Raw genomic sequence first — 12,256 nt, 5'->3', positions numbered from 1 at the left:
CTAGAAATCCTCCTCCAGCAAACCTGGATAAGGAGCTTGAGAATGATTGTAGAGAAAGAGAATCCCTCTTGTGTGCACTTTTTGATCATCAAATAATGGGATTGAATGACAAATCATCTGGAAAGGCTATATGGGATAAGTTGGAGACTCTTTATGAAGGTGACCCTATAGTGAATATTGCTAAACTTGATGGTTACCGAGTAAGATATGAAAACCTGAAGATGGAAGAAGATGAAAGGATTACTACATTCATGGAAAGGGTAAATTAGATTGTTATGGGAATTCAATGTTGTGGTGGAACTCTGAGTGAAGATGAAATTGTTTCTAAAGTTTTGAGAGCCCTACCATCGGCTTACGAAATGAAGGATACTGCTATTAATGAGTTGAGAACAATGGCTAATACATTTGTCAACAGAGATACTTTGGTTGGGAGATTATTTGCTTTTGAGCTTGAAGAATTTGGACCTTCTGGAGCTATGAAGTTTGAACCTACTTTTTAAGCAATTGCATCATCAACCGGTAAGCAAGATTGGAAATCTTTGTATGCAAAAGAATTAGATGATATGAAGAGAGAAGATGAATAATTTGAGCAACTTGAAGCCCTATTTGCTAGAAGAGTACCTAAAAGACTGGTAGGAAGTAAGTATGAAGGAAAAGAACCTTTTAAATGTTTTGCATGTAATAAGATTGGTCATTTTGCATCTGGATGTCCTGAAGGAAATTCAAGATTTGAAGAAAGAGTTAGAAGATATTTTAAGCCTAACCTTGGATATCAGAACAAGTATAAGTACAGGAAAAATAGAGACAAATCATGCTACATAGCAGATGAGGAAGGCATTATTGACTCTGATGATGAACCTATAGAAGACTCTACTAGTGGTTCCAGCAATGGGAAGGAATGGGTGTTCCTGGCTATCAAGGAAGATGTTCCGACACTGGAAGAGAATGTACCTAAAGAGAAGGCACTTGCTACTAAAATTGAAAACAAGGTTGAATGGGTAATTGACAATGGTTGTTCACATCATATGACTGGAGATAAAGGAAAGTTTTTATCTTTGCAATAATTTGATGGTAGTCTAGTTAGATTTGGAGATGACAAAGCATGTATGATCAAAGGAAAAGAAACTATATCATTGGATGGTAAGAACAATATTGACAATGTTTATTATGTTGAAGGTTTAAGGCATAATATTTTGAGTGTAGGATAATTGGTGGATAAGGGATTTCAATTACAGTTCAAGGATGGAAAATGCAAAATCATTAATAGATCTGGTTTGGAGATTGCAACTAGTACACAGACAAAAGGTAATATATTTCATTTTAACTCCGGTGAGAAGAAATGTTTGATTACACAGATTGATGAAAGTTGGCTCTAGCATAAAAGGTTGTGTCATGTGAAATTTGATTGCATCATGAAGATCAGTTCAACTAAGGCAATTTAGAGATATACCTAAGATTATGAAGCCCTATAATCCAGTATGTAAAGAATGTCAAATGGGGAAACAGGTCAAAACCTCTTTTAGGAGTATACAAGATAAATCTAATGATGTTTCTGATCTTATTCATATTGATTTGTGTGGCCCTGCTAGAGTTAAAAGTTTTCAAGGTGATAGATATTTCATGCTAATCATTGATGATTATTCTTGAATGATGTGGGTTACTTTTCTAAAAAAAAATCTAAAGCATTTGAAAATTTTAAAATCTTTAAGGCTAAAGTGGAAACTGAGACAGGATTCTAGATTAAATGTTTGAGGTCAAATCATGGTGGAGAATTCACATCTGGTGAGTTTAATCTTTTTTGAGAAGCATGGTATAAGAAGACAATTTTTTGCTCCTTGGACACATCAACAAGATGGAGTTGTGGAAAGGAAGAGCAAAACTATCTTGGATGCTGCTAGAAAAATGATGATGGAAGTTAGTCTACCTCATATCTACTAGAGAGAAGCAGTGCACACAGCGGTTTATACATACAACAGAGTACATATCAAAGAAGAAACCAGTAAGACACCTTATGAATTATGATTTGGCAATACACCTAAAGTTAAGTATTTCAGAATCTTTGGTAGTAAATGTTATATCAGGAGAGATGCTATCATTGGCAAATTTGATCCTAGATGTGATGAAGGCATATTTCTTGGTTATTCTAATGAAAACAAGGCATATAGATGTTATAACAAGAGATTGCAGAGAATTGTGGAGAGTGCTAATGTCAAAGTGGATGAGCTAAATAGATGTCAAATAAGAGTTTATGAGAAGGAACCGGTAGTGGAAATGATTATATCTAAACCGGTAGCACCTTTACCAGAAGAGTTTTGAACTAGTTACCCCGGCAGTATCAGAAAAATCTACAGTAACTGAAGAACTAGGAAGAGGAACAGAGAGTCAGAGGACTCCTAGGTATGTGAGATTGAATCATTCATCAAATCAGATCATTGGGGATAAGAACAATGGAGTGATGACAACAAGAAGACTGGCAACTAATGAGGTATGTTTAATTTCACAAGTTGAACCGATATCATTAATTGAGGCATGTAAAGATGAATATTGGTTGAAAGATATGGAAGAAGAATAGATTAGATTGAGAAAAATAACACATGGACTTTGGTTCCCCAACCTAAAAATAAGAATGTTATTGGAACTAAAGGGATTTTTAGGAATAGATTGAATGAGGATGGTCAAGTTATAAGGAATAAGGCTAGATTGGTTTGTAAAGGATTTAGAAGGAAGGAATTGATTATGGAGAGAATTTTGCACTTGTGGCTAGGATTGAAGTTGTAAGATTATTTCTTGCCTATGCTGCTTATTAAAACTACAAGGTTTATCAGATGGATTTTAAGTGTGCATTTTTAAATGGGGATCTTGATGGGGAAGTTTATATTGAGCAACCTGATGGTTTTTCACTATCAAATGATACAAACATGGTTTGTAGGTTAAGGAAAGCTTTATATGGATTGAAACAAGCACCTAGAGCTTGGTATGCAAGGTTGGATAAATATCTTTTGAAGCTTGGTTCTACTAAGGGTAATGCTGACAGTAATTTATATTATAAGATCACAGATGATGATATACTGATTATTGAAGTATTTGTTGATGATATTATTTTTGGAGGTGAAGATATGTTATGCATGGAATTTCCTAAGAATATGGAGAAATAATTTGAAATGTCTATGATTGCAGAGATGAAATTTTTCTTAGGTTTGCATATTACTCAAACTAACAAAGGTATTTTCATTTGTCAAACTAAGTATGCTAGGGAATTGTTGAAGAAATTTGGTATGGGAGATTCTAAACCGGTAAGTACTCCTATGGTTACAAGTGAGAAATTGACAAGAAAAGATGTTTCTACACCGGTAAATCCTACAAGATACAAATATATGATTGGAGTTCTACTTTATTTGACTCAGAATAGGCTTGACATAATGAATATTGTTTGTATTGTATCAAGATTTCAGAGTGACCCTAGAGAGAATCATGAGAGTGCAGTGAAAAGGATTTTTAGATACTTGTAAGGTAAATCAAAATATGGTTTGTGGTACCCTAAGGGTGATGACTTTACTTTATGTGCATATATAGATGTTGATTGGGCTGGAGATGTTAAAGACTAGAAAAGTACTTCCGGTGGAGCTTTCTTTATTGGAAAGAAGTTGATTTCATTGATTAGCAAGAAACAGCCATGTACTTATTTATCTACTGTTGAAGCTGAGTATGTTGTTGCTGCTACTAATTGTACACAAGTTTTATGGATGAAGAAAAAGTTGAAGGATATAAAGGTGGATTGTAATGCACCGGTAGTTACTCACTATGATATCTCTGCTGCTATTGATATATCAAAGAATCTGGTATTTCATTCTAAGACAAAGCACATATCTATCAAGTACAACTTTTTGAAGGAAAAGGTTGAAATAAATGAAGTTAGATTGGTTTATGTGATTACTAAAGAGAAGATTGCAAATATCTTCACCAAACCTTTGCCTAAAGAATCATTTGAATATTTCAGAGACAGACTGGGAGTTTCTACCCCTCCGGTAGAGACTTGATTGATGTGGTTTGGCATCAGTCTGGTATGCACTATTAGAGATACTATTCATTTAGGCACTGATGTGGGGATGCTACTGCTTAGGGGGAGTAGTTAGCTCTGTGATTTAGTGGTTTATGTTTTTGCTTTGATATTTATGTTAGATTTTTGGCATTTATGTCAAAGGGGGAGAGATATTGATCTGAAAAAGGAAAACTTAAAGAGTTGTATACATCAAGGGGAGAGATATATGTATAATTCAGTTCTTTACAGAGATATATTCACAGGGGGAGTTTGGTCTTTGTTTCAAAACTTCATTACTATATCTTTGAGCAGGAGATTGTTGGTTGTCTTCCATTGGAGGAGACTTGTTTGGGATTTCTTGTTACTTAGATGTTTTTCACATATAGTGTTGCCATCAATGCCAAAGGGGGAGACTGTTGGCCATTTGGTGGAATTGATTATGTGTTGCATTGATGTTTGTCATTGATGCCAACACTAGCTATTTGGATGCTTTATTTGAACCCGCCTGGTCCCGGTAGGTTGAGTAGTTTCTAGTTGGTTTGGATCCGGCATGTTCCGGTAGTATCCGATATAGTTTGGTTATGGAATTGGCTTATTCATGATACTCATGTTCATATTCAGTCAGTTGGTTTTGGTCTGGTGATCGGATGCTATCCTTTTTTCTTAGAAGCTTGGCTTCTGGTTCCCACAAGGGTTTCACCGATAAAGATTTTGATGAAGATCTTTGATGATATGCATAAGTGGTGTTGATGCAATTTCTGGTGGAGTTTCAGGATGTTGATGGTAATCATGTTCGAGACTTGGTGGATGGAGATCATTATTGTAGCGTATGGACCTATATTGGGTCCCGGTTGATCTAGGTTATGGACCATCTTAATGTAACGTGTGGATTGGATGTCTCGATGTGTTTCTGGGATGTCTTATGTGTTGGATATTATTTATTTGGTCTAAGGCCGACATGTTTTGTAATTATGTAATTGGTTTATTGTCTAGTGGTTAACCTGATTGTTTATGGTCGAGGGTTTGTATATATATATATATGATGTAAGATCTCATTGTAGATCATGGTAGAGATATAGGAATGGAAATGGATATGTAATGTGCGAATAATGTAATATCATTCAGGCAGAGGATTCGGTCGATCATTGGAGATCGAATTGGGTTTATGTAAGAGGACTTAGTCCTCTGGTATTGAGTTTAACCAGAACTGTACTCAGGCATAGGAGATGATATCTTTGCAGTTCAAACACATCTCTGGATTGTAGTCTGGATTTCTATGTAGTCAGTGAAACTCCTTTTGTGATGAGTAGTGCACTCTAGGCTATTGGCCTTCCTGCAAGTGCAGACCCTTCAATTGTAATTCACATACTTACTACAAAAGCATTATCTGATTGTGGGTAGGCTTCCCACCGTGGTTTTTCCCTTTATCAGGTTTTCCACGTATAAATCTTGGTGTCATGTGGATGGTATTTATTCTGTAATTGTTGTTTATGCTTAATTGATTTAACTACTATTTCAGTTTTTGGTTTAAGCATTCTGGTATTAATGTATTGAGTTCTGGTATTAAAGTTTTAATTGCTTAAGGTTCCGATAATCTGTGACAACTAATTCACCCCCCCTCTCAATTGTCTTTCGGTTATTTGAATTGTCTAACAAAGAGAACTGGGTGGCTTATGCAACAAGAGTAACACAATAAAAGCAGCAAGAAAACATAGCAAGATTACAGAAACATATCATATTATTGTCTTAGAACCTTCGACAACCAACCTGTTATCATCATAGAAGATCTGGTAGTCAACCAGTTACATGTAGGCTACAAGCTAGATACAATCCATCTGTGACTCTCAGAATCAACCAGATCACTAATCATGAATCTCAATCCATATTTTGAATTCTACTCTCTCTCCCTTTATAAATGATTACATAATACCCTTTATATACCCTCCGGAAAATATCTAGTTCACCCACAAAAGATTACATTTACCAATGCAAGAAAATGAAATGTGCAACTAGGTCGGCCCTAAGAATGAAAGAAATTCTTCCAAAAAACAACAACAACAAGTGCAGATCAGCGGGAAGGTTGGCCACATGCCAAAGAACATCAGACAAGACCCCAAATAGATCCACACACCAAGAAACCACTCCGGAAATGAAGGAAGACCAACCGGTAAACACGAGAATTGTCCCAAAACCCAGAAACAGTCAACCAAGAGCGATAACTAGCTAGAAAAGAATCCAAATGGACTGAAAATATGGAATTAAGCACATGAATCATCCTGGAAACTGAAAAATAGGATCTACAATGAAAAGCAAGCAACTAGCAGCACCTACCGATAGGAACACAAAAAACTACACACTGAACTAAATAAGAACTAAACTAAAAGGAAATATGTTTGGTTGATGCAAGATTGCTCATAGACTGGGGATGCTCCTACATCAAAAAAATAAAGAATACACATATGGTCTAAACATGAGATCGAGTAACCACATAAAGAACACACACACAAATGTATGACTTCACAATAATACTCTAGGAAACATCAACAAGTCTACCCATCCGTGAACATAAGGGAAGAGTGTCATCGTATAGATTGTAATGGTTATCTTGGCAGGCCTCCATAGGCCCTGGCTCTCATCTTGGGTTATCCTGGCAGCCTCTCCCGAATCCCCGACCCCATCCAAGTCTCATGCGGACCCAACAAACCTTTTCTGGGGACAAGGTTGTTGGTTTGCCATTCCAGGCCTTCCCATTGTATCTTGAGTCCTTACAAGCACTCAACCATGAGCGGGGTACAATTAATCTTAATTAATATTTAAGCTACCCAAGCCCCTAATATATTATTAGGTTGTCACTTAAATATCCAACTACCAAGGGGTTTATCCTATTAGCCTCTTTGGGCATGATCCCCACTCGGAAGCCACTCTTCCTTATGACACTACAAAAACCAAAAAGAACTACAAGGTAAAACATAAAAGACAACCATACAGAGGGACTTCATATACTACTGAAGAAATACACTTGGACATTCAAACCCTTTCATCTAGGTTTAGCCAACTGGACAATTCGATCTACTCACGAGACATGACCACAAAGATATAAAGCATGAAAAGGTCTAAATCGACATATATCAATTAATTTGCATGGAGACTTGTTTAAGAAGCCAAACTTATATGAAACAAAAACCATCATTGACATTCGAATGTAGATCTATTTTTCATCAAGTTCATGTTGGCCCAGGTTTTCTATAATTTCTAAGCTTTCGATATAAATCATTCACTAAGAATAATTTCCCAAATACAACAATAATCCTCTAATCCATATTCGCTAACATCAATTTAAAATTGTAAAAATAATATGCAAATATATGTATATATATATATATACATATATATATATATATATATTAAAATCAGATAACTTAAAAAAAAACAGGATCAACTATTTAATTTTTTAAATAATTAATAACAAAAAAAATAATAACTTCCCAAAACTATTAAAATAATAAAAATTTCAACAGCATAACCCCCTCATTTGATAACAATCAAAGAAAAAATTATTTTTCTTACAAAGCATGCTAAAACAAATTTTTAAAACAAATTCAAACAATCACAGTTGTATATAAACAAAAACCAAACAATTTCTCTGATAAAATAAATTTATTCTGCAACCATAGCAGATTCCAAATTTTCCCATTCACAACAAGCATAAAATTTTGAAATTAAAAAAATTCCCAAACCAAATTAACAAAATTCATTTTCTTTTGGTTTACCAATATGAGTCTCACATGGAGAGATTAAAACAAACTAACAGATTATCATTTCCAATAAAATTCCAATACTTCCTCTTCCTTACAAAAATCTACAACAAATACCTCTACAAAACATAGCACACAAAACAAATCACAGAGAATTCATTATCAACATTAAAATTGTAAAAGAAAGGTTTAAAATCCAACCTTAAAAGCTTTCCTAGATGAAAAATTGGAGAAGAATTCAAAGCTCTCCACCAAATCAAACCTTTCATAAATTTTTCAACTCCTCCAGCAAAATCGCTTTCAAACACAGAGAGGAAAATTTTCCAAAAAAGAAAAGACTCCTTAATCTGGAGAAATTCCCAAATGTAAAGGATTTTGCCCAAAAATATCATTTAGGGCAAAATTATTTTCCTTATGAAATTTCCCCTTTTCCTAAAATGAAAATTAAATTTCTTTCTCCAAAAAAATAACATTTAAATTTTAATTTACATTTAAATTCCTCACATGAAAAAGACAACAAGATATTTGAATAACTAAAAAGTAAAAATGACTTTTCTCAGAAGAACAAGGCAAAATATAAATTCCACTAATGAAATAAATAAAACAATCAATTTAACTAAACAACTAAGAATAATTGATTTATCTATTTAACCATAAAAAGTGCCCACAATACTTTATTCTTAATTTAATTTATAAAAGCAATACTCATTAATTATTAATATCCATAAAGTAAATTAATAATTAATTTCACATTAAATAACTCTAGAAAAAAATTAATAGAGTCACAAAACGTATAACACACAAACTCAACTAGATAAAGTAAAGACACGACCCGCATACCAACATTGGGAAGGTTGACAAACGACTGACAATTCTCACTATCTTGCAAGGCTAGGGTTGATATCTAGGGCCTTAAGACTATCTCCTCCACTTCCATTGGATTAATTAGGTACGATCAAACCTGTGGAACTAGGTGAAGTTAGTACCTTGTCATTGCAATTCATGTACCACCGAACCACACATACATATATATATACAAATACTGTAAACACACTGATGAAGGAGAATCGTGACTTTCTGTGTCTCACCGAAGTGAGTGACAAGAAATCATCTCCTCGCACCCCATACAAATTATGTTGGCAATATTACATTATAAGGATATTGAGAAGGTTGTTGATGATTATGGACATAACTGATTAAAGATGTTTTACTATCTTGATATTATTATTTTGTCATTGATGTCAAGAAATTGATTTTCTAATTCAGTATGATGTTGCCATATCTTGAGAAATATGATATGAAGATTATAAAGGAGTCAGTAAAGACGCAGGAAAGAATATGATGAATAAGGGGATAAGTTATTCAATGGGCAACTCTACCGAGTCAGACAATGATGAGATCTTGATGTTTTAGATTGTTTTAACATCATACATATGTTGTAAAATGTAAAAGTTAATACTATACTATGTTATCAAGCAAAGAACCTAGTCGGTAAACCCTAAGGTTATCGCAGTTGGTTAACGAAGACAAAATGTCTACCGAGTGAAGTTTAGTATTCACCGAGTTGTAACCGAGCTATAACAGAATGCATTAAATGTTTAAATGTGATATTTAATGAAAGAAGCTGATGAGCTCGAGTGGATCAATGATTGGCAAGCTGTGGAAGAAGTTTGTTAAATGAATCTAAGGAAATGGAAAGTCGGCAAGAAGATCTACAGCTCAGATTGAACCGCATTACCCTAACACAAGTTCCAAGGTGAATGTGCAAGTTCCAAGGTGGGGTAAAACATTTTCAGATCGAAAGATACAATGAACCTGGACAAGATTGAAGATCTGATGGCTATGATTGATCATGGGAAATGTGATCAAGGAGATTAAGTGGTTAGAAGATTGTTTATAAATAGGAAACTGTTGATAAACAATGTATGTGGGCAAGTGTATGCACAGGGATGCTACATAGTGATTACCGAGCACAGAAGCTTGAAGACCTGTTAGAATAACAGAGTATTGATGCCCAGCAGATAGACAAGATTAGTTCTATATCTAGATTGTATTGAACAAATAGGAATCTGCTTTAGCATTTTAGATGTGAAGTTGCAGATAGATTGTATTACTGTTATTTTGTGAAAGTGACAGGAAATCTCTTAACCAAGTGGACTTAACAGTCTTATATGTAAATCCTCTAACAAGGTGACATTCTGATTGAGTGTTTGAAATCCTTTGATAAGGTCACTTCTAACAAAGTGAAGATCCTAACAGATCTGAGGGAAATCCCTTAACCGGGTCACATATAGCAATGTGTTTTTAATCTTTAATAGGATTTGCTTTTAACCGAGCATACTCTAGAAGAGTATATTTCTTAGTGGGTCCGAAATCCCATAGTGGGTTTTCCCTATTTGGGTTTCCACATTAAATCTGGTGTTATGAGGTTTATATTGTTCATATGCTTTTGAGTTTGCATGTTTGACAGTTTTTGGTTATATGACTGATATATATGTTACCGAGGTTGAATCTGATGTTTTTATGGATGATTAATTTTGTATGATTCACCCCCCCCCCCTCTCATCTTGTTGGCTATTGGATATGTACTTATATTAAGTATCAGAACTATCAATTGGTATCAGAGTTTTTTACTCCGAAAGGAAAGTTTAAAGGAACTTGAGTTAAAGATCCAAAGATGTATAAGAGGGATGCACCTAAGCTAAATAAGTCAAGTTTCTCTACATGGCAGAAAAGGATGAAGCTACATCTATCAGGATTTGGAGAATATGCTATATACTATTTGGAGAATGATTTTGTTGCACCGAGCACCTATCCATTGACTATGGAAGAGATAAAGGCGAAGCAAGAACATATTCAAGCAATGATTGAAATAACATCTACATTGACCGATTCTGAGTTTAATGATCTAGAAGGCTGCAATGATGCAAAGGCAATGTGGACTAAGCTCATATCTATATATGGAGGAGATGAACATGTTCAAAGAGAAAAAGTTGATAGTTTAAGAGGACAACTTGAATCTATGAGGATGAATGAAGGTGAGAACATAAACCAGTACAGTACAAGACTAAAGGAGATTGTAAATCAAATCAAAGGAGCAGGAGGAACTATTGAAGAAAAGGATGTGACAAGTAAGTTGTTAAGAACCCTTCTACCTGCCTATGCAATCCGAGTCTCTGCAATCAATGAATTGAGATCTGTACCTAATATGCCAGTTTCCTTGGATGCTACTATTGGTAAGCTACATGCATTTGAGTTAAGTAATTTTGATAATAGTGGGTCATCAGTAAATAAAGTTGAATCTGCATTTAGTTCTTTTCATCTGAATGAATCTAATGATTACAATGAAAGAAAGTATAAGTACTCTGAAGGAGATCACAGTGGAGCAAGTGAAAGGTTTCGGAAGAACATGGAGGAGGTACACAAACTGTATGAAGAAATCAGAAAGCAAGAAGAGTTCGAAGCACTATTGGCCAAAAGGTTACTAAGAGGCAAAGGTAAGTACAAAGGAAAACTACCTTTGAAATGTTTCAATTGTGATAAGATTGGACATATGGCTTCTAACTATCCTGACAAAGATTTCACTGAAAAGAGAGATTACCGAGATGACAGACAAAAAGATAACCATTACAAAGGACACCAAGACTTTAGAAGAAGAGATAGAAAGACATGTTTAATAGCTGATGAAGAATCTGAAGATGATAAATTAGATGAGACTAATACAGAGGAAGTTGTTTATGTGGCTATCAAGGATGGATCAGATGAAGAAAGGTATGAAGAAAAAGCCCTAATATCTCACATAAACACTAATGATTCTTGGATTATAGATAGTGGATGCTCACATCATATGACAGGAGATAAGCCTAAGTTTGTTATGTTAGAAGATTATGATGGAGGCTATGTTAGATTTGGTAATAATGCACCATGTCCTGTAAGAGATAAAGGATCCATAACACTTCTTGATAAAGCAAGATGCAATGATGTTTATTGGGTTGAAGGTTTGAAATATAATTTGTTGAGTGTAGCACAGCTAAACAACATAAGTTATCGAATAGAATTTCAGAAAGGAATTGTCAAAGTTCATGACAAGAATGGAAAGTTAGCTGCTACCGGGACACAAACAAAAGGTAATACATTTCACCTTGACTCAACTCACAATAAGTGTTTGCATGCAAAGATTGATAATACCTGGTTATGGCATAAAAGGTTTTGTCATGTTAATTTTGATAATCTGATCAAGATAAGTAAGAAGCACAGAGTAAGAGGTCTACTGAGTCTTGAAAAACCTAAGAAAGCTATGTGCCGAGGATGCCAGATGGGTAAAATGACAAGATCAAGCTTTACAAGTAAGTCCTACACTTCTAAGGGAATTTAAGATCTTGTGCACACTGATCTTTGTGGTCCTATGAAAGTTCAAAGTTATTATGGTGATAAGTATTTCATATTATTTGTGGATGACTAT

Source organism: Cryptomeria japonica, chromosome 9 (assembly GCF_030272615.1).
Source record: "Cryptomeria japonica chromosome 9, Sugi_1.0, whole genome shotgun sequence".
NCBI lineage: Eukaryota > Viridiplantae > Streptophyta > Pinopsida > Cupressales > Cupressaceae > Cryptomeria > Cryptomeria japonica.
Note: the sequence above shows the minus strand (reverse complement) of the source record.